Source organism: Callithrix jacchus, chromosome 10 (assembly GCF_049354715.1).
Source record: "Callithrix jacchus isolate 240 chromosome 10, calJac240_pri, whole genome shotgun sequence".
Taxonomy (NCBI): domain Eukaryota; kingdom Metazoa; phylum Chordata; class Mammalia; order Primates; family Cebidae; genus Callithrix; species Callithrix jacchus.
The window spans coordinates 108567929-108592305 of NC_133511.1; the positions used below are offsets into that span (position 1 = coordinate 108567929).

General features: G+C 43.3%; 1 long non-coding RNA gene and 1 pseudogene across 6 annotated transcripts in view; one reads left to right on the top strand and one right to left on the bottom strand.

The window, feature by feature from the left end:
• The window catches only part of LOC103796290 (uncharacterized), a 71553-nt gene that overhangs the window by 11804 nt on the left and 35372 nt on the right, over positions 1 to 24377 (bottom strand). For 5 of the 6 annotated variants that reach the window (XR_013523397.1, XR_013523396.1, XR_013523395.1 and 2 more), the window contains one exon: positions 4440 to 23998. This is a non-coding gene — a long non-coding RNA (uncharacterized LOC103796290). The remainder of the gene's footprint in view (positions 1 to 4439; positions 23999 to 24377) is intronic. The other variant, XR_013523394.1, reaches the window with a different exon arrangement.
• On the top strand, positions 1463 to 2693 carry LOC100413833 (C-terminal-binding protein 2 pseudogene; annotated as a pseudogene).

The following is a 24377-nucleotide window of genomic DNA, read 5'->3' on the forward strand; positions in this document are numbered from 1 at the left end:
CCCCATCCATCCACTCATTGGAGCTCGTTTTCTGATTTCATGATATTTTTCCATCCAGCCCCCAGATCACTCCCAGCATCACTACTGCATTTGAACTCTTCTTCCTGTTTGAAGTTAGGGCCCTTCCAAGCACTTGCTCCTTCTGTCCCATTACTCATCATCTTCTTTGCGTCTCCTAGCTCTTCCTTTCCACTAGGCTGCTTTATTAGCCTATAGAGATCTCTATTCTAAAAGTATGTATTAGTCCATTCTCAGGCTGCTATGAAGAAATACCCAAGACTAAGTAATTTCTAAAGAAAAGAGGTTTAATTGACCCACCGTTCATCATGGCTGGGAAGGCCTCAGGAAACTTACAATCATGGAGGAAGGGGGAGCAAACATGTTTTTCTTCACATGGTGGACAGAGGGAAAAGTGCTGAGCAAAACACAGAAAAGCCCCTTATAAAACCCTCAGGTCTCATGAGCCCTCACTATCAGGAGAAACAGCATGGAGGGTAACTGCTCCCAAGATTAAATTACCTCCCACTCGGTCCCTCCAATGACACATGGGGATTATGGGAATTACAATTCAAGTTGAGATTTGGGTGGGGACAAACCATATCAAAGTCCTTTGTAAATTATGCCATCGAACTCTCTTGTTTCCTTTGCCACCATACTTCATGTTAGAGTTATGTTCTTATTCTCTCTTCACAGAGCAGTTTTTGTCCTAATGCATCATCTGTGGTCACATGAAATAAAGTTTTTTTGTTGGTTTTTTTTTTTTTGAGACGGAGTTTTGCTGTTATTACCCAGACTGGAGTGCAATGGCATGATCTCAGCTCACCACAACCTCTGCCTTCTGGGTTCAAGCAATTCTCCTGCCTCAGCCTCCCGAGTAGCTGGGACTACAGGCATGCACCACCATGCCCAGCTAATTTTTGTATTTTTAGTAGAGACAGGGTTTCACCTTGTTGACCAGAATGGTCTCGATCTCTTGACCTCGTGATCCACCCACCTCAGCCTCCCAAAGTGCTGGGATTATAGGCGTGAGCTACCGCGCCTGGCCAAGATAAAGCTTTTTTTAAAGAAATGGGCTAGGTGGGCCAGCTAGGACTGGAGTGGCTGGGGTCCAATGGAATGCCACCTCATGCCAGTGGGTGCCCAGCACCCCTCCCTCCCGTCTGTGGGGGCCCCAGCAGGGGAGGAGCCTCAAGACCATGCAGACATGAGGGTAGGTCCCCAGCTTGCTCCTGAGGCTCAGAGCAGGGCCAGGGACCTGGCTGCCCCAGGCCAAAGCAGCCTCTACCCCTCTGGCATCACGGACTACGGGCACTCCAGACCTGGGTCATGGAGAGGTTCATTGATTGACTGAGCAATGGTGACCAAGTTGCAAGCAACATGCACTCAGACTCCTGCAAGTTCCTCTAAGTTCTTAGAGGACTGCTTTGCCTTTTGATTTGAGAGTTGCGAAGTTCCATAAAGAATGGCCCTTGTGGATAAGCACAATGCCAAGAGACAGCAATGGGACAGAATTTGTGAAGGTATCACGAATGGACTCCTGTACTCCCGACCCTGGTGGCGCTCTGAGATTGCACCATGGAGATACCTATCCTGAAGGACCTGGCCACCATGGCCTTCTATAACAAACAGTCCTTGCAGGAGAACCACAGGAAGGTTTTAAATGAAGCTGTGGTTGCCAAGATGTACCACCATCACCCTAACCAGGGAGGACCTGGAAAAGTTCAAGGCCCTGAGAGTGATCGTGTGGATAGATGTGGCTATGACAACGTGGACATCAAGGCCGCCGGGCGAGCTCAGTATTGCTGTGTGCAACATCTCGTCCGCAGCCGCAGAAGAGACAGCCAGCTCCACCATCTGCCACATCCTCAGTCTGTACCAGAGGAACAAGTGGCTGTGCCAGGTACTGCGGGAAGGCACGTGGGTTCAGAGAGTGGAGCAGATCTGCGAGGTGGCCTCAGAAGCCATCTGTATCCTTGGGGAGACGCTGTGGGCCTCATTGGCTTCCGTCACAAGGAGCAGGTGGTTGCAGTTCATGGCAAGGCCTTTGCATTCAGCATCATATTTTATGACCCCTACTTGCAGGATGGAATAGAGTGGTCCCTGGGCATTCAAAGGGTCTACACCCTAAGAACTTGCTGTATCAGAGATCAGAGTGACTGGGTCTCCTTGCACTGCAATCTCAACGAACATAACCACCACCTCATCAATGACTACTATAAAGCAGATGAGGCAGGGAGTATTCCCTGTGAACGCAGCCCGTGGTGGCCTGGTGGATGAGAAAGCCTTAGCACAGGCCATCAAGGAGGGCATGATCCTCACACTGGCTGGTACAGCTAGTAGGCGTCAACAGAGATGAGGGAGGTGGCTGCCACCGAGATCTGTCGTGCCATCACAGGTCGCATCCCAGAAAGTTTAAGAAACTGTGTGAACAAGGAATTCTTGGTCACATCAGTGCCTTGGTCAATAGTAAATCAGCAAACAATTCATCCTGAGCTCAATGGTACCACATACAGATATCCACCAGGCATCGTGGGTGTGGCTCCAGGCAGATTCCCTGCAGCCATGGAAGGGATTTTCCTGGAAGCATCCCAGTGACTCACAACCTCCTGACAGTGGCACATCCTTCCCAAGTGCCCTCTCCCAACCAGCCCACAAAACATGGGGACAATTGAGAGCACCCCAAGGAACAATAGCAGAGAATGCTGAAAGGTAATCATTCAGATGCATTTGGGATCAAGAGACAGTGAAAAATAGATGAACTAAGAGAAAAAGAATCTAATGGTCTTTTTTTTTTAACTGATTCTGGACCGATGCATCGTTGATGTTGCAGTGTTAAAACTACAAGAGCTAGAAAACTGAAGATGCGTCTGCTTACAGAAGCGCTGAAAGACGAAGATGTGATTTGTTAAGACCAGTTTTGGTTATTGCATGTTAAGTTTTTCATCTGTGCATCAAATCACAAAGCATAAATAGAATTTTTTCTTTATCAGTCCCTTGGGCACAGCAGGTCCTGAACACCCCGCACTAGAATGTTGCATCAAAAGTTCAAACATCAAAATAAAAAATAGTAAGAGGAAATCCTCATCCTGACTCTAATCCCTTCAGTCTACAGGGGCTGGTTACCTCTTTTTGCTAATAGAAAGATCACATTACTACAAAATGGGGAGAAAACTCTTTGCCTGTGGTTGACACCTGCACACATAGGATTGAAGACAGTACAGCCTCCTGTACAGAGAAACGTGTCTCACAGAACTGCATACTGAGTGGGAAAGTTGGTTGTAAAACTCTCTGATGATGCAAAAAGAAAGCATTAAGTTTCATAAGCTATTTGTACTCATATAGTTTCTCAATTTCAGATCCTCTGGAAGTTTTGAACTAAAAGGGTTCAAGAAAAATAACGTTGCATTTCCTTATGTCTCAAGAAACACTTTTTTTTTTTGTTTTTTGAGACGGAGTTTCGCTCTTGTTACCCAGGCTGGAGTGCAATGATGCGATCTCGACTCACCGCAGCCTCCGCCTCCTGGGTTCAGGCAATTCTCCTGCCTCAGCCTCCTGAGTAGCTGGGATTACACGCACGCGCCACTATGTCCAGCTAATTTTTGTATTTTTAGTAGAGACGGGGTTTCACCATGTTGACCAGGATGGTCTCGATCTCTTGACTGCATGATTCACCTGCTTCGGCCTCCCAAAGTGCTGGGATTACAGGCGTGAGCCACCACACCCGGCCTGAAACACTTTTTATAGTAACTTGTCAGCTTGTCTATGAACAAACCCACTTTTTCAGACTTTCATGAAGTCTTTTCTTCATGTGATACTTTATTCAAGAACACTTCTGATGTATTAGATGTGACTGATTTTAACAAATCCTACTAGATTTGTATCAACTAGTTACAGATTCTATTCATAATCTGTTGTGAATCATTGCCTTTTTGATAAAAAGATGGCCTATTTTGAGCCTTTGTGAGGGTACAATCCTGTTTTTGTGACAAAAGAAAAACTTTAAAATTGTCCCAAACAGAAAAATAATAGCTAACAGAAGTATGTTTTATTTTACTGTGAGTTACCATTACTGTATTTGTTTATTGAATAGGTGGACATTTAGTGTCCAGCACGGTTTTCAATAAAAAGTAATTAAAATTAAAAAAAAGAAAGAAAGAAATGGCTTTGACAGATCAAATGGTGAAGGCCACAGCAGAGTTCAATAGCCAAGAAGAATATGAGGTTTATCAGGTAGGCTGGCTACTTCTAACTATCCAGGAGAGTTTAAAGTAATATAATAAAATGCTCAGGGTTCTAAATTTGCAGCTAAAAATACAGCCAGAGAACCAAGGCTTTCCTATAATTGTCCTAAAAGAATGTCTTATTATTATCCTGAAATAATATCTTATCACTTAGAGCTAGTGAGTTGATGTAGCTGAAAATTAGACACAGATTCTTACCTTATTGGTCGCTGATTCACAACGCAGATTGAATTCATAGCCTCACCCGATTTCATATGTGAAAGTTGGGCAATGTTAGGAAAGACCATTCTGTAAGATTAGAATGGTGACAATTAGGGGAACTCAGTTAATTTTGAAGCCCCTTGACCCTTAACTCTGCCAAGCTCTCTCACTAGTAGAAACAATTCCTCTTACCTTACTTAACGAGGATGGACCTGCCACCTGGTGGAAGACTCTATGACTGTTCTCCACCCCCACTGCTTCACACATTGAGGGAATCTGTGGGGATTGTTCCCGTGTGAGGCCCCTAGGAAATGGGCCTTGCCATACGGTGAGCTTGAGCCCGGACACAGATCCCCGGTTGGGGGAGTCGAGCTGAGGGAAAGCAGGAACTGAGAGAAGGACTATGTTATTCTAAATAGTTAACAGACATTACTTTATGAATATGAGGACTTGGGAGTCAATATGTCCATTTTCGGCTTCTTATGGTTTATTGGTTGATTGTGTTCATTTTGGACCCTTGTTACCTTCATTGTAAAATATTAACTTAAGTATTTACACTTGGTAACTTACTTACCGTAACTTACTGGGTGTAACTGTAACTTACTTCTCATAGCTTACTGGGCGTGACTGTAACTTACTTACATTGATCTATTGGGGGTAACCTAATTACTGAAAGCAACCTACTTACTGAAAGGAACCTACTTACTGGGCGTAACCTACTTAATGGGATTAATTTACTTACTGGGCGTAACTTAGTGGGTGTAACTTGCTTACTGTAACTTAAGTACGTTGATCTGGTGTAAACAACTTTGACTTCAGAAAAGTATATAAGGAAACATATTGCAAAAATAAAATTGCTGCTTGGACATAGCCTAAGCCAGCCCTCCAGACTCCGCTTTTCTATTTTCTTTCACTTTCGCGCACTCTCTCCCTCAGGTTGAACAAGACATCTACGTTGGCGGTCTTGGGGACTCCTGCAGGTTGGTAGTCCCCTGGCAGACATGCCGGATCCCGACAACACATCCTCCAGATCCGTGACTAGAAACACTCTCTGTGCCCAGGGAACCATTTGTAAAGTTATACCCAGGCAATGCTTATATGTCAAAACATGCAAATTTGTATCTCAATTTAAAACCTGGAGAATAGACATAGGAATATGTTCCAACCATGCTTGGGAAGGGGAGAAGTGCATAATTTTAATTCTGGCTAAATTTATCAGTATGGTTGTGCTTACCAGAGATTCTGGAGCTGATGTACACACTCAATAATCTAATACAAGTTCTATGGTTACTTTAGCAGATAAACTGAAGCCTGGATTCCATAATAGTCAAATGCAACTGAGATGCCAAAATATTCCTAGATATAGTGTAGAAGACATCCAAAGATCTGGGGAGCTAGATACAATGAATCGATCACATGTGACTGGCTTATCCTTGCTTTAACTACAGGAATACCTCAGAGATAGGCAGTTTTTCAACCTTCACCCTCCGCTCACCCTCCACCTTCAAGTGGGCCCCAGAGTCTATTGTTCTCTTCTTTGCGCCTATGTGTACTCCATGTTTAGCTCCCACTTATAAATGAGAACATGTGGTGCTTGGTTTTCTGTTCCTCTGCTAATATTCTTAGGATGATGGAGTTAGCCTAATTCTTAGGGAATCCTAGGATTTTGGGAATGGTAAATGAGCATTGGCTTCAACTTAAAGTCACCAGCTGCATTATCCCCTAACAAGAGAGTCAGCCTGTTCTTTGAAGCTCTGAAGCCAGGCATTGACTCCTTCTCTCTAGCTGTAAAACCCTGATATAGTTTGGATTTGTGTCCCTGCCCAAATCTCATGTCAAATTGTAATCCCCAGTATGGGGCCTGATGGGAGGTGATTGGATCATGGGGATGGTTTCTGATGGTTTAGCACCATCCCCCTCATGCTGTCTTGTGACAGAGTTCTCCTGAGATCTGCTCTTTTAGAAGTGTGCAGCATCTCCCACTTTGTAAAGTTCCTCCTGCTCCTGCCATGTAAGATGTGGCTGCTTCCTCTTGGCCTTCCTCCGTAATTGTAAGTTTCCTGACAGCCATGCTTCCTGTACAGCCTGTGGAAATGTACATCAAACTTTTCTTCACAAATTATCCAGTTTTAGGTATGTCTTTATAGCAGTGCAAGAACGGACTAATACAAGCCCCTAGATGGCATCTTCTTCCAATGGAAAGCTGCTTCTTCTCTGTTGAAAATCTGCTGTTTAGTGTAGCCACTTTCATGCATGATGGTCTTAGCTAGATCTTCTGGATAACTTGCTGCCGCTTCTAAACCATCCCCATGATCCAATCGCCTTCCACCAGGCCCCTCCTCCAACACTGGGGATTATAATTCAACATGAGATTTGGGCAGGGACACAAATCCAAACCATATCAGGGTTTCATAGCTAGAGAGAAGGAGTCCATGCCTGGCTTCAGAGCTTCAGAGCTTCTGCAGTTCAGCATCATCACTTGCTGCCCAACCCTTCATTTTTATGTTATGAAGACAGCTTTTTTCCTTAAACCTCATGAACCAACCACAGCTAGCTTCCAACATTTTGTCTGCAACTTCCTCACCTCTCTCTGCCTTTAGACAATTGAAGAGAGTTAGAGCCTTGCTCAGGATTAGGTTTTGCCTTAAGGGAATTTGGTGTCTGGTTTTGTCTTCTAAGCAGACCAGTAGAACTTTCTCCATGTCAGCAATAAGACTTTTTCACTTTCCCAATGTTTGTTAACTGGCATAGGACTTTAAATTTCCTTAAAAATGTTTCCTTTACATTCACAACTCAGTTAACTGGCACAAGAAGCCTAGTTTTTGACCTGTCTTGGCTTCAACGTGCCCTCCTCACTATGCTTAAGCATTTCTAGCTTTTGATTTAAAGGGAGGGATATATGCAAGTGTTCTTCACTCAAACACTTAAAGGCCACTGCAGGTTTATTAAGTGGCCTAATTTCAGTTGTGCTGTGTCTCAGGGAATAGGGATACCACAGGAGAGGGAGAGAGACGGCCAATTGATGAAGCAATCAGAACACACGCAACACTTATCGAGTAAGTTCATCATCTTATATGAGCACGGTTCGTGGTGCCCCAAAACAATTACAACAGTAATATGAAAGCTCTCTGATCACAGATCACCATAACAGATATAACAATAAAGAAAAGTTTGAAATAATGGGAGAATTACCAAAATGTGACACAGAGACATGAAGTGAGCACATGCTGTTGGAAAAATATTGCTGACAGACTCGCTCAACACAGGGTTGACACGAACATTCCATTTGTAAAAGCACAATGTCTGCCAAGTGTAATGAAGTGAAGCACAATAAAACACGTTATAGCAGTATATTCCCTGGGAGGGGAGTACTTTGATGAGGAGAGTACCAGCCTCCGTCAAAGGTGCTACAGTGGCAGCATAGCATATATGCTGGGGATGATGAGGGAGATACTACCATTGCATGTGTTCCGGAAGTTTAATGGGGGTAATGAGATCCGAGCATTGACTATGTAGTAACGTACAGGGACCACAAGTGAAGGGGACATTTAAGACACCAGGGCCAGAGTAGTAGTCGGAATAGACTGACACACAGAGACCTGTGCTGGTGGCTAATTGGCCATGGATACCAACGACTACAATATACAGGGCATTGAATTAAGGTCCTATTTGATTGTAGAATCAGGGGGTCATGACTTTTCACCAAATTCCCACACCAAAGTCAGATGTCTAGAAATACTGTGTACTCTGTAGCATATGACACTGGAAGTTTACATTGTAAATCTTCCTCCCAATTTTCCCCCAAGGGAATTGTGGTCATTTAGTAGAGTGACTTTGCACTGAGAAAACAGAAATATCACACTTTTCAGGGCTTATTACTGGCTTTTAGCTAATGCTAGTCCCTGGTCATGGGTTGAGTGGAAATTCATGGGAGTAAGGAGATAAATGGCATTTGGGCCCAAACCATTTCATAGTGGGCCAGATAGATTCATACCCATCTGTGGTTATCTCTCTAGGTCCCGAATGTATACCTGGAATATATATATATATACTCAGCAATAGGCAGGTTCTCCATATTGACTTCCTGACCTATTGATTAAAGGCTGTCAAGATAGAAAGGACCAAGTGAAAACTCCTAGTGAATCTTTTTTCTAACAAAGCAGTAAATCAGAACCAATGTCACATTTCTAGGAGAACTACAGAGATTAATGCCACCACAGAAGACTTGAAAAATGCAAGGTTGGTGACCCACCAGTTGGCTGAAATCAGCTAATACAGGCTCATGATAATTTTTATAGTTGTTATCACTTATTCATGAGAATAGTTATCATGAGATTTTTAACACTGCCTCACAACTTCATCTTTAGTGATGTCATGTTGGTAGTTTGACATCAGCCATGGAGGGAGTATTTACACCATGGCAACTGGCAAACAGTATACATCAGGGTATATATTTTTTTCATTTTCTAAGAGCCAGTTTACCAGAAAATCCCTGGTAATATCTATGATATTCTCATTTAACTTACCTCTTTGGCTTGTGCAGATCTTGAACCTAGAGAGTGACGGAAGATTATATAAGAACAATTCGATTGTCATTTCAGCTGCAGCTGCTATTCAAGATCTGGTGTATTTCCTATCCATATCAACACTGCTTCTGGCGCTTACTGTGAATGAATGGATGAACACATGCTTGCATGGAAGGGAGGGTGTCTGTATCAAGCGATAGTTATATTAGAAGCAACAACTGAGTGTTGTTTCTTTATTAGAATTTAAGTATGGAAATAAAACTGTGCATTCGGGTACTGCAGAGATTTTAAAAATCTAAAAACTTCCCAGAGTCCTTTGCAGATAGAGTTTAAATTGTTACTTAGGTCTGCCAATGAGAAACACCTGGAAAGACTTGACTTTAAAACCCTCCCTCTGTATCCAAAAGTTGCAGTCACACCTTCCCGATTCCCATATCACAGCTAATGAGAATGCTTCCAGATTCAACAGTTGCAGTAGTGGCTTCCAGACTCCTCAGTGTCTTGACTGTGGTGGGGGCGGCAACTCCTCTGGGAGGTCAGGGATGAGATGTCCTGGATTCACTCCAAGAGTCTCAGTTTAGAGTTTGGCCTTCTAGCCCTTCCGATGATTTTGTGAGCACCCAATTCACTGTATTAAATCCTCTTTTGCCTATAATAGCTAGAATGGACTCTTATTTGCAACTGAACTCTAATACACTTTCAAGTTTTTTTCCTCCCCATCGATTTTCTTCTCTATTATCCAAACATTTCTCATCTTACTTTCCAGAGATGAACTCAGCACTTACATTTAGTAGAAAAAAAACATAGACAAGATTATTTAGAAACTTCTCAACTTTTTGCCTATCCAAGTAAGGTCTCTGGACTCACCCCTACCTGCTCTTATCTGTCTTTCCTACAAGAATAACCCATCGTACAAAAGAAACCTATCCATCTCTTCTGTGGATCCCATCTTTTTCCATTTCCACAATCTTCCGCTTTTCCCGTTTCTTGAACTTCTCACTCGTTATTCTGTTCATTCATTATAGAACACCACCAAGCCTTTCTCATGAAAAACAAAAACAAAAGCAAAAACAAAAAACAAAAAATAAAACTCTAAATTTTTTGTTTCCCTCTAGCTAGGGTCACTGCCAAGCTTTCTATGAGAATCATCTATACAATTCATCTCCACTTCTTCCCTTTCCATTCACTCCTCTGTCCATGCAATTTAACCTTTGTTGCCCTCCTTCCACTGAAATTGACCTCACTGAAGTAACCAATGACCACCTTATGGCCAAATCTAAAAGATCTTTTTTTTTTTTTAGAGACAGTCTCACTCTGTCACCAGGCTGAAGTGCAGCGGCACGATCTTGGCTCACTACAACCTCCACCTTCCGGGTTCAAGTGATTCTCCTGCCCCAGCCTCCCGAGCAGCTGGGACTACAGGTGCATACCACCATGCCCAGCTAACTCTTTTGTATTTTTAGTGGAGATGGGGTATCACGGAGTTGGCCAGGATGGTCTTGATCTCTTGACCTTGGCCGGGTGTGGTGGCTCATGCCTGTAATTCAAGCACTTTGGAGGCCAAGGTGGGCGGATCACCTGAGGTCAGGAGTTCAAGATCTCTTGACCTCGTGATCCGCCTGCCTAGGCCTCCCAAAGTGCTGGGATTACAGGTGTGAGCCACCGCTTCCAGCCAAAAGATTCTTTTTGTCTCTTTCCTTACCTGATCTCTTAGGGGCATTGGACAGCATTGCCTCTCTCCTCCATAACCATCATGACAACACATTCCCAGACCATTCTCCAGAAGCATCTGGTTAGTCTCTGTCCAACCCATAGCCTATTGGAGTCATGCAGCCCAGGATGGCTTTGAATGCATCCCAACACATTTCTTAAAATATTATGAGATTTTGAGGGGTTTTGGGTTTTTGTTTTTTAGGTCATCAGCTATCATTAGTGTTAGTGTGTTTCATGTGTGAACTGAGACAATTATTCTTCCAATATGCCCCAGGAAGCCAAAAGATGTGTTATCCCAGCTCTATATCCTTTGAAGTCTCCTTATCCTACCTGTTTTCCTTAAGGAATGCACTTACTTTCAAGGCTTTCTTTCTGAGCCCTACATGGTTTTTCCACTCTAATGGTTCGCCCTAGGTAACATCATCCAAGTCCATGACTTCAGCTACTGACAACTCGCAGGTATACATCTTGAACCGAATCTCCACCCTGACTTCAAGACTGTATATCTAACAGCTTTCTACTTTAAGCCCAATAACGTTTGACATGTATTTCTACCTAGATCTCCCACAGGCATCTCAATCTCAACATGTCCATATCAGAATTCCTCTTCCCCCAATATCTACTCTTTTTCCTTACTTTTCTTGTGAATGGCACCACTGTCCACATAGACCCTCAAACCAGATAGCCAGGAATCATCCTAAGTTTCCCATTTCCTTGTCCTTCATAACTACACTATTACTAACAGATGTCAATTCTATCACTAATACTCTGCCATAGTTTCTCTACTCTCTATTCGACTGTCCTGGTCCAGCCCTCTGTTCTCTCTGTCTCTCTCTCTCTCTCTCTCTCTCTCTCTGCACACTGCTTCTGCCCACTCACTAGCTTCTCTGACTCCCTTCACAACCCCCTCAATACATTCTCCACACAGAAGTCAGATCTGATCACATCACTCCCTTCCTTATATCCCACAACTTAGATGATTTCCATCCCCCACCCTCTCCCCGACAACACACACAAACCCTACCCAACACACACAAACCTTGCCCCACACACATCTGGCAAGGCTTCCAGGATAAAGTTCACATCCCGAGTCCTAGACACAAGGTGCTTCATGATCTGGCTTCCTTAACCTCATCTCTCTGCACTGACCCTGAAGCTCTTTACCCACAAGAACATGACACATTCGCCCACTCCAAGGATTTTCCTCCGCATGGAGCTCTCTTCCACTTCTTCGCCTGGGTCACTCCTTTGTCATCCTGCGGACTCAGTTTTTCCCCCAGATGGTTTTTATTACCAGTTTACCAGATTCCGATTCAGATACTTCATTAAGCTATGATAACGAAGAAAGCGAAGTCATCTGACCACCCTTTCTTTGTGCCACCACTGTTTTGTATACTTAAACTTAGCTCTAAAATTACATTAAGCTTTCATATATTAGTGTGTCATATGGGTAGAAAGACTTATCACAGCGCTTGTTAACCTGTATTACAGGCTTTTGCATATCACTGTTCTGCCACAAGTCCAGTGTTCCTTCAGGGCTCAAGCCACACTTAGAGTGTGTCTGGTACAGAATAGGCACCTGGTGCACGTTTGACAGAGGAACAGGTTAAGTCCTGCTTGGACTTCATTTGCTAGCTGTTATAGGATGAATTGTGCCTCCTAAAAACAGATAAGTTCAAGTCCTAACCCCCCCAGGACCTCACTCAGAATGTGACCTTATTTGGAAATAGGATTTCTACAGAGGTAATCAAGTTAAAGTGAAGTCATTAGGATGGGCCCGAATTCAATATGATTAGTGTTCTTAGTTTTTAAAAAAGGAAAATTTGGACACAGAGACAGACATGCATAGAGGGAAGACAACAGGGAGACACAGCAAGAAGGCGAGAAGACAGCCATCTATACACCAAGGAGAGACGCATTCAACAGACCCTGCTCTGCTGGCCCTCAGAAAGAGCCAGCCCTGCCTACAGCTTGTTTTCAGACGTGTAGGCTTCAGAACTGTGAGTCAATAAGTGTATATTGTTTCCCACCCAGTTTATGGCACGTTGTTATGGCAGCCCTAGCAAACTCCTGCAGTAATGATTCCTGTGTCTGGAAGTCACTTTGTTTCTCTGAATCACTAGCCAGAAGCTAGTAACTCCTATTTTCTTTCTGAAGTCTGTGAGCTTTGCTTTTCTAGCATATCTATGTCTCTCTCTGCTTCTGTCTCTTTCTCTACTCTTTCTCTCTCACACATACATCCCACATGCACACGTGCACAAACACGCGTGCACAGGTGCACCACAAGCTCACAAGTCCCGTTCTCCCTAAGACTTCCCCTTTTCCTCCAGACACTTCCACTTCACCAATTTATTCCTTGTTTGTCAGAGTTGTGTCTCAAGTAACACGTCCCCGCACTGCTTTTTCATCTTTCTGTCAAAGCATATTAGGCCAAGAATGAAATCCACTACAATGCTTACAACAGAACAGAGCATCTAATGGCTGTGCCCATCAGCCCAGTTGGTCTCTTCCCCCTCAGCTACATTGAGGATTTCCTGAAAAGGACAGCAGCACAACACTAGAAGCCAGGCCAAAGGTCAGGACCTCGAAGAGCAACATCCCTTGTTTCTCTTTTCTTCCCCACCAGTACACCCCATGGTACCTCCACCAGCTTTCAGTACATTAAATCATGCTACTCTCCTGCTCAAAATCCAGCAATGCCTCCCTATTGCACTTAAAACTAAATTTCAACTTGTAGAAGCCTCTCCAGATTCACTGGATGCCTGTAAGACCCTCCCCGCCTCAGAATTTGGATGTGATCATCCCTCTGCTTACAAGACCTTTGCTCCACCTCCCTTGCCCTCTGCCTAGCTAAGCTCAACTGTCAGTTTCTTAAAGCAGCTTCCTCTGATCTTGTATTAGCCTCTTATTAGATGCTCTCAAAGAAACTTGTTATTTCACCAAGGATTTGTCAGTTTCTACCTATATATTTATATTGGTGATCATGTGATTAATGTCTTTCTCTCTTACCAGACTGGAAATACAATAAGGGTTGGACCCTTTTTCATTCTGCCCCCCAGTGACTCCCCAGTCCCTACTGTAGTGTGCATGGCATACAGGAGAGACAATATTTCTTTAAGTAAATGAATGAACTGAGTTCTACTCTTTGACCCACTGCAATGACATCAGTTTATTTGCATGAAGGGAATTCTTACCACCATGGAATTCTTGTCAAGTCTCATCCAACCAAGTCTTGGTGATGACTTTGCACTCCTACCAGCCTCATGTTGCAATTTCAACTTTATATCATTTATTAGATCATTGTATTGGTCAGGGTCCAGGGGGAAGCAGATGGCACTCTTAGATGGGGTAAGTGAGGAGAGTTAATAAAGGAACTGGTTAAGTTGTGTGGTCAGGGGTAAGAGAAATCAGCAAGGGATGGAGCTAGCAACAGTGGGATCTGTTACTATGCCAAGACCCGAAGGTGGAAGAAGAAGGGTAGATGCTAGACTGAGAAGAGTTGCCACAGCAGAGCCCAACATGACAGGAGCTGTGGTCTCTGAAGAGGAATGGAGTCAGCATAAGGAGACCCAGCTGGGAGGGAGCCAGAAAATAGATATCCTGATTTCACTGTCTTCCCACTTTCCAGTCTTCTGCTGGTTGACTCTGATTGGCTGAACCGCATCAAAGCCAGAAGGCCTGAGAGCCCCTCTGAGGGATCCATAAAGATCAGCCTCCAGGGCCTGGGCCAGACCAGTGAGTAGATGGACCAAAGACCTAGAGGAGAAAGCAAAGGTCCCAGCCCCACACTAAGACCACAGAAATACTGTTATTAATTGGGAACTTTGCTGCTTCTATTTTTCAGGGATGCCAGGCTTGTTTTCAACAATATCCAATTTTCATGGAAGATGGATATTCATCGTTTCCGCTTTCTCTCAAATTTCAGTTTTTAATTATATTGATCAGGTGAAAGATTTTCCTGCCAAGCACCATCGCCATGTTCCCCTTCAGATGTATACTTTTAAAAAAGATGTATTACTATTATTATTTTTATTTTTATTTTGTGGGTACATAGTAGGTGTACTTATTTATGGGGTACATGAGATGTTTTGATACAGGCATGCAATGTGAAATAAGCACATCCTGGAGAATGGGATATCCATCTGTCCCCTCAAACATTTATCCTTTGAGTTACAAACAATCCAATTACATTCTTTGCATTATTTTTAAATATACAATTAAGTTATTATTGACTACAGTCATCCCATCGTGCCATCAAACAGTAGATCGTATTCATTCTTTCTAGTTTTTTGGTAGCCATGAACTATCCCCACCTCCCCCTCAAGATGTACTCTTTTCCTGGTAGAAAGTTCATTTGTTATCATGGAAGTGTTAGTTCAGAAGACCCAGCTCTGATTTTTAAAAATTATTATAGGTACATAATAGGTGAATATATTTATGGGGTACATGTAATACATGAATACGACATTTAATGACGGAATTAGGGTAAATGCAGTATTCATCACCCCAAGCCCTTATTACTTCTTTGTGTTGGGAATATTCCAATTCCACTCTGTTGGGTAATTTTAAAAATACAATAAATTATTGCTGACTTTAATTATCTTATGGTGCTTCCAAATACTAGATGGTATTCATTCTATCTAACTGTATTTTTGTACCCATAAGCCACCCCCACTTTATCACCTATTCACTGCTACCCTTCCCAGCCTCTGGGCAACCATCGTTCCATTCTATCTCCATGAGTTTAATTTTTTTTTCATCTCCCACATATAAGTGAGAACATGTGATACTTGTTTTTCTGTGCCCGGCTTCTCACTTAATGTGTTCCAGTTCCATCCATGTTGTCGCAAATGACAGGATTTCATTCTTTTTATGGCTGGGCACTATTTCAATGTTTATATGTTCCACATTTTCTTTATCCATTCATCTGTTGATGGACACTTAGGTTGCTTCCATATCTTGGCTATTGTGAACAGTGGCTGCAAAAACACAGGCATGCAGATATCTCATCTATATACTGATTTCCTATCTTTTGGATATGTGCCCAGCAATTGCATTCCTGGTTCATATGGTAGCTCTATTTTTAGCTTTCTGAGGAAAGTCCATACTGTTCTCCATAGTGGCTGTACTAATTTACATTCCCACCAACAGTGTACAAGGGTTTCCCTTTCTCTCCATCCTCACCAACATTCATTATTGCCTGTCTTTTGGGTAGGAGCCATTTTAACTGGGGTGAAATTATGTATCTCATTGTAGTTTTGGTTTGTAATCCCCTGATAATTAGTGATTTTGAGCATTTTTTCAAATACCTATTGGCCATTTGTGTCTTCTTTTGATAAATGTCCATTCAAAACTTGCCCATTTTAAAAATCAGATCATTTGTTTTTTTCCTACTGAGTTCCTTGAGCTCCTTAGATACTCTGGTTATTAATCCCTTGTCAGATGGATAGTTTGCAAATACTTTCTCCCATTCTGTAGGCTCTCTCCTCCGTTGATAGTTGTTGTTGATTGTTTCCACTGCTGTGAAGCTTTTTAGCTCGATGTGATCCCATCTGTCCATCTTTGCTTCACTTGCCTGTGCTTCTGAAGTCTTACTGAAGAAATCTTTGCCAAAACCAGTGTTCTGGAGTGTTTCCCCAATGTTTTTTTCTAGTAGTTTCACAGTTTCAGGCCTTATATTTAAGTCTTTAATCCATTTTAATTTGATTCTTATAGTGGAAGATAGGGGTCTAGTTTATTTCTTCTGAATGTGGATTTCCAGTTTTCTTATTAAAGAGACTGTCTTTCTATCGATGTGTGTTTTTGGCACCTTTGTCAAAAATGAGTTGATAGTAAATGTGTAGAATCATTTTTGGGTTCTCTATTCTGTTCCGTTGTTCTACATGTCTGGTTTTTTTGTATTGTTTTGTTTTGTTTTGTTTGAGACAGTCTTGCTCTGTTGCCCAGGCTGGAGTGCAGTGGCACAATCTCGGCTCACTGCAGCCTCCACCTCCCAGGTTCAAGCCATTCTCTTGCCTCAGCCTCCCAAGTAGCTGGAATTACAGGCATGCACCACCACATCTGGCTTTTTTTTTTTTTTTTTAGTGGAGATGGAGTTTTACCATGTTGGCCAGGCTGGTCTTGAACTTCTGGCCTCCAGTGATCTGACTGCCTCAGCCTCCCAAAGTGCTGGGATTACAGGCATGAGCTACCACACTCAGCCCTATGTTTCTGTTTTTATGCCAGTATCATGCTGTTTTGATTACTTTAGCTTTGTAGCATAATTTTAAGTCAGATAATGTGATTCTTCCAGGTTTGTTCTTTTTTGTTCAAGATGGCTCTGGCTCTTCTGGGTCTTTTGTTGCTCCATATAAATTTTAGGATTATTTGTTCTATTTCTTTGAAAAATGTCACAGATATTTTGATAGGATTGCAATAAATCATTACCTTGCTTTGAGTAGTATAGATATTTCACCAATTTCGATTCTCCCAGTCCATGAATATGGAATATCTTTCCTTTTTTGTGTGTCCTATTCAATTTCTTTCATCAATGTCTTATAGCTTTCATTGTAGAGATCTTTCACTTCTCTCGTTAAGTTTATTCCTAGATATTTTATTTTATTTGTAGCTGTTGTAAATGGAATTACTTTCTTTCTTTTTCAGATTTTTCACTGTTGGCATATAGAAATGCCCCTGCTTTTTGTATGTTAATTTTGCATCTTGTAACATTACTGAATTTATCTGTTCTAACAATTTTTTGGTGGAGTTTTTAGGTTTTTCTAAATATACTAGCTCTGACCTTTAACACTAGCTGACCACTCTCCATGGTTTGCTTTCTCTGTCAGAGTTACTCCATACAAAAGTAAGAGAGATGCAAATGCTATTTGGTCTTGCCTTCAAGCCTCCAACTCACCCCCTGCAATTGCTGCAGCTTCCCAGGGCCTCCAAGCTCTAAGGTTCCATTGGGAGGTTAAATACCCTCCATTTCGGAGGCATCTCCCTAGGACCCAAACTATGCAATTCCACATGATCTTGCCTCTTGGAGAAGCAAGCCCACTCAATTCTTGCTCTTGCTCTGAGGAGCAGGCCCCCTCATGCAGGAATAGATACCCTCATGTATTTCTCCATCTCTGGGATTCTAGGGTTCAGTGAGCTCTGTTTCCTCATTTCCCGGATCCCTGACACCATACTCAGGCACCTTCTCACCTTTCTCTCACCTGACCTTAGTGCTCAGTGCTTTCTGCTTCAGATCAACCACTGTGATGTGGAGCCTACTGGTTATGGAACATTCTTACCCATATGGCCATAGGCTGAATGTGCCCTCCCTCTTCAAGTTCTAACATTTCCTGTTATAAATATCTTATAAATGGCTAAGAAGTTCTCCATTGTTGCTGAATACCCCATACTACTTCTTCCCTCATTTCTCGAACCTGATCTGTCTTTCTCATTGGCTGCTCCACATCTTTTTTCTCACTTTCAGAGAGACTGCACCCTCCTCCTTTCTGCCCTTCCCCAGTGGGTCAGCAGTGGAGGAAGGAATGCAGCGACTGGGATCTCCTTGCCTCCCAGCCCAGCAGAGGCTCACACTGTTGTACAGGAGAACAGTGTGTCTCAGAGGAGCACCCATTGGTGATGGTTTCCATCGCAGACTAGTGGGTGAGAACAGGTCTCCAAAGCAGGAAGCCCCATTGCCCAGGTTGCAATGTTCAGGGCTCAGGAGAATGTAGGATGGGAGGGCGCCAGGTAAGTGTGGCTGCCCTGCTCTTCAGCTGAACAAGGGATGCCCAGGGCCCCTTCCCAACACCCCACCTTCAGGCCTGTTTGGTTTCCTATGCTTTCTCTCAGATGGATTTTTTTCTCCCCTCTAACTATATTAAACATTAAAAAGAACAAGCCAAATCCTGAAATCCAAACACAATAAAAAGCAAAGACATCAGGAAAAAGAACAAGGGATAAAAGCTCTCAATCCAAGCCACAGACAAGAACCAGCTCTGACGTCCTTGGGCGCCCATGGGGTTAACCCTCTGCTGCCCGCGGGAAGCCACCTCCTGCACTCTGCCTCTCTCCTCGTCCTCTTCCCCTGCTCACTTTCAGAGGAGAGAGGGATGGTTTGTCTTCAGTCAGGCTATAGATAGATGGATTTAGTTCTCTATTTTTGCCAGACCTGCATACACTCACCTCCACCCCACCTCACCACCCTCAAACCTTTTGTCTCAGCACTTCCTTCCTAAACCAGAGCCAAAGACATTTCCCTGGTGAAGCTGAACTACAGCCAGACTGCTCTGGGGGAGCAGAATGAGACGAATACCTTGGGTATACTTCTCACCACCACTTGCCTTCTTTCTTACACAGACTCTCCCCATGAGACAGTCACAGTGTCTTCTGCGTTCCATCTTTGTGCCATCATTGACAGCTTTTGTTGTTCTGTAGGCACAAAGCAGTGGACAAAGGACCCCTGATGATTTAAGCCACACCCCTTACCTCCTCTGAGAGCCAAAGCGAGGCTCCTCCAAGGAAAAGAGGGCAGGGGCTCCTTTTAGAAGCCCCCATCCTCTAAACCAGATGTTAAGTCAGCAGCGCAGCTTACCAAGGGCAGCATTTCCACCACTCCATTAAAATTACATTTTCTCCATTTTGAAACAAAAGGGAATTTGAGTTGAGGCTCCCAATCCCCCACACCACAGCACTGTGGGATAAGGGGACAGCAACCAAGCAGCACACTAGACATTTATGGACAAAATCTGGCTAAAGACACTCAAATACCCCCCCATGCCAGAGGCACCCCCCAGTAGATCTCTTACACCAGCCAGGAGCCAGGTGATCCCCTGAATTGCTCTGAGCTCCGGGGTGAAGCCTGAATGAAAGCGTACACTAGATGGGGAATAAGATGTTACTCCTGGGACTGTGAACAGAAGAACTTTGGAAAGAGACCTTTCTCAGGCCTGAAGTTGTTACCACTGAAGACGAGGATCAGGATCAGCTTGTCTGCCCAAATCCCATGGGTGGGGGTGTCTCATAAATACAGAAAGGGGATGTGGAAAAGGAGAGGAATACAGACACCAGTAGTTTCTTCAAAAGGCTCTGTTAGAACATAAAGCACAAAATATTCACTTATTCTTTCAAAACATATCAACAGCATTCGAGTCACTTGTCCTTGGAGATGCATCAGTGACAGCAATAGGCATAACCCTTGTCGTGACCCTGGACTAACAGCCTGGTGTGAAAGACCATGCGCCAAGGACCTGGCTTCCAGCTCCAGTTTCCTTCCCAGAGCCACTATTCAGTTTCCGCATCTATAAAATGGAAGTGCCAGGTGCTTTTTATTGCCTTATGGAGCTCGAAGAAGAAAGAGATGAAAATTTCTTAATTTTAATTAAAATATAACAGGAGATATATGCCCGCAAAGAATCGAAGGCAGGATTCATATTCATTCATGTTCATAGCAGCATTTTTCGCAATAGCCAAACAGTGGAAGCAACTCAAGTATTCATGGTGAGATGTATGGATAAGCTAAAATATGGTATATCCATTCAGTGAAATATTAGCCTTAAACAGGAAGGAAATTCTGACATATACTAGAGCACGGATGAATCCTGAAGAAATCATGCTAAACAAAATAAATCAGACATGAAAGGACAAATATTCTGTGATTCTTCTTAGATGAGTTTCCTAGAATAGACAAATTCATAGAAACAGAAAATAGAATGGGGGTCACCAGGGGCAGAGGGGAAGCGGAAATGGAGAATTATTGTTTAATGGGGAGAGTTTGTTTGGGATGAAGAGTTCTGGAAACAGACAGTGGTGACTGCTGTGCAGTATCGTGAATGTACTTAATACCACTGGACTGTACATTTAAAAATGATAGATATTGTTATGTATATTTAACACACACATGTGTTTGTGTCTGTGTGTTTATATATATATATACACACACATATATATATAAAACCACTTAAAGCCCAGCTTAATATTCTAGAGTTTCTAGTATGAGTCAGAAGACTTTGCAAGAAGGAGGTGTGGAGGACCTGTTTAGTGAACAGCTCTGTGCCGGGGGTCAGATCTCTATCCCATAACACAAGTCCAGGCTCTCAGAATAAGGAAGGCATTAACTTGGATCAGGTTACCCTAGAAATGACATCATCTGATCAAGCCTCCCAGCCACTGTTCAAACACAGAGGTGCCAGGTGAGTCCCAGAAAAGAGAGAAGAGACCCTAGGAGAGGGCGTAAGACATAGCTACATGTAAAACGAATTCTCTCTTAAAAGAGCAGCCACAGATCAGCTCCGCTATTGATACACAAGACTGTAGGTTCAGTGTGGCCACATCTTCAAATTCTGCAAAAACAAACAAGCCCAAAATCTAGAATTTGAAAGCAAGAAATGTAATCTGTTGGCAACTCATTAAAATCTTTTAAAAAATACACTGCTGTCCAAACCAAACACCTTTGTAGGTGAGAACAAACTCATAGACCACCTATTTATAAACTCTGTTCTTCTGGATGTGTGAGTGGTTGGCATTTGCCCGAATCCTTCTGATGACAGAGGAGCTCATTTCTTACTGATATTGTGAGAAATTCTACTTTTTTAAAGACAGGGTCTTACTCTGTCACCTAGGCTGGAGTGCAGTGGTGTGATCACAGCTCACTGCAGCCTCAACCTCCTGCTGGGCTCAAGCCATCCTCCCACCTCAGCCTCCCAAGTAGCTGGGACCATAGGTAGTTGCCACCACACCCAGCGAATTTTTGCATTTTTTGTAGAGACAAGGTTTTGTCATGTTGCCCGCACTGGTCTCAAACTCCTGAGCTCAAATGATCTGCCTGCTTCAGCCTCCCAAAGTGCTGGGATTACAGGCATTAGCTACCACGCCTGGCTGATAAATGCTAATTCTCAGGAAGATATGGCTGTAAATAAAAAATCTACCTTCTTGTAACTTCCTCTCACTGTGTTCCTGTACCCCCCAACATCCACCTGTCATCCTAAACAAGAGAGCAGTTACATCCCTGTTTGGCCAGTGCCATTTTCCTAACTGGAATCTGAGTTGTTTGAGGACAGTGGTTATCTTTCATCTCAAAGTAAGGATAATAATAGCCAACATTTATTGAGCACCTATGTGCCAGACACTATTCTAAGCACTTTATAAGCATCAACTCATTTATCCCTTAAGAGAGCACTATGAGAGAGGTCCTATTATAACCACCTTTCATAGACAAGGGGAAGATGGACAAGAGATGCTAAATAGGTTGTTCAAGGTCACATACCTAGTAAGCAGCAGAGCCAGAATTGGAACCCAGAGAGTCTGGCTCAAAGGTGATGCTCATAACACTCAAGTACTTATGGGGACTGTCACATGCATTCAGTAATTGTCTGTTGATGTGAAATTAAGAAAAACAATACCAGTTCTTTCTTCTGGAACCATAAAATGAACAGGTCTTCACAACACCAACATTAGAGATGGATTCCAACATACAAAAAGATGTAAAAATGAGAAAGGAGAAAGGAGGCCTTTTACAGTGGTCATGAAGCGTCAAGTTAGACACGAAGCAGAGCGTCCTGATGTTGACGGCTTTGAGCCAATGGAATAGAGAATATAAAGATATTCTTTCTGGCTTTGGAGATCCATTTAACAACAACAAAAAAAAAACAGAAAAGATGGGGAAGACCAATGTTTCCAGGACGGCTTTTCCACCTGAAGTTATCCAGAGGCAAGTATTACAAAGAAACGTGGGACTGGGCATGGTGGCTCCCACTTGTAATCCCAGAGCTTTGGATGGCAGAAGCAGGAAGATCACCTGAGGCCAGAAGTTCAAAAACAGCCTGGGCAACAAAGCAAGACCTCTGTCTCTACAAAAAAATTAAAAATCAGCCAGCTGTGGTGGCACATGCCTGTAGGTCTAGCTACTCAGAAGGCTGAGATGAGAGGATGGCTTCAGCCCAGGAGCTCAAGGCTGCAGTGAGCTATGATCACATCACTGCATTCCAGTCTAGGTGACACAGCAAGACCCTGTCTCTAAGAAAAGGAAAAAGAAATTAGCCTTGTAATTCCTACTCCTCTAGGTTCCCCCAGGGAGCCTAGAACAGTGGTCTTCTGAGCATACGTGCTTACTGGTCTCATGCCATGTTTTATCATAGATCAAGGTAATTGAGGGCAAAGAGACTAAAGATTCACAGGTAAAACCCTGTATACTAAAATATAACTACATATGGGATGGGCATGCTGGCTCATTCCTGTAATCCAAGCATTTTGGGAGACCAAGGCAGGAGGATTGCTTGGGGCCAGGGGTAGAAGGCTGCAGTGAGCTGTGATCATGCCACTCCACCGCAGCCTGAGTGACAGAGCAAGACTCCATATCTTTAAAAAAAAAAATACATGGGGTCAGAATTTGGCATAGGATATCCAGACTCAGAGCATCTTAGAGTGGGAAGGAGCTCAAGAAATAATCTCATCTGATCCAATCTCCCATATACAGCGAGAATGCCTTCCAATACATTCCAGACAGGTAGACATTCACTTCTTATCAACACCTGCCAACCATAGCTCTTGAACCAGCCCGCACAGCTTCAAAGAGAAGTGAATCACAGATAGCTGGTGCAGGGAGGAAGCCCAAAGGTTACAGTCAGTTTGGGGGAAATTAGGGAGGAAGAAAGAACTTGATATGCGATTTACTCAGCAAAACATTTTTTTGCATGTCCATATGGACAATTGTGAATAAAGCCAGATCTGGTGTGTTTCTGCTCCCTCCCGTGTGCTCTTGCCTTTCATGCCATCTCCAGGTGGCCTCAGTGTTAAGGCGGATGAGAGAATATGAACTAGACCTGAACCCAGCCCACATCCTGGGACCAAGTTTAGCTAACATGCCTCCCGAAGCAGAGATGCCCAAACCACCGCCACAAACCCATTAGTGGGAAAATAATTAATGCTTATTATTGTAAGTCACTAAGTCCTGGGGCAATTTGTTACATAGCGTTACTGTAGCAACAGTTGACTAATACAGACTTGTCAGTGAATTAGGCATCTGCTGTTTTTGTCCCTCATCTTCCATGCACCTTTCCTCTCTTCACCACCTCTGGATGTTCTCTGGAAACCACTTCCTCTCAATCTCTCAGTCCCTTACTTTGGGTAGGAGTAAGTTCACAGAGCACCACAGTCCACTGACCACCACAACTGGTTCAGGAGAGACCCATGTCCAATGAAATTGTTGCCAGGGATGCTGGGAGAGGCACAGACTCTCCTAATGGACTTGAATCCAGGATGGTGTAAGATTGGAAGTCCTGCAGCCATCTTACAATCAGACAGAAGGGGTCCATCTGGGAATGGAGCCTGCCAGGAAGAAAGCAGAGCCTAGATATGGAAAGAAAGAGAAAAACCAGGTGTCTATTAAGCCCCTACATGAAGGCAGACCTGAAGGTAACTCTGCCCCATAAACCTCCCAATTGTGTGACCTAAAAAAACAAAAATTACCTTAAGCCAATCAGACTGGGTTTTTAGTCACTTGTGACTGAAGGATCCCCGACTCTCTTAAAATGCTTGCCTTTCAACTAACCAACCCATTAAGAAATCTTTCTGGGGCAACTATGGTACTCTGAGAACCAGGGTATACAGAGGGGGCAAAGTACATACCTGGCCCTTACAACGTAATAAAGGAAAAGCCTAACAACTATAAAAAGGCTTAATAGTCCAGGAATCAATAACATGTATTTGTTCTTGGTTAGCAGCACTT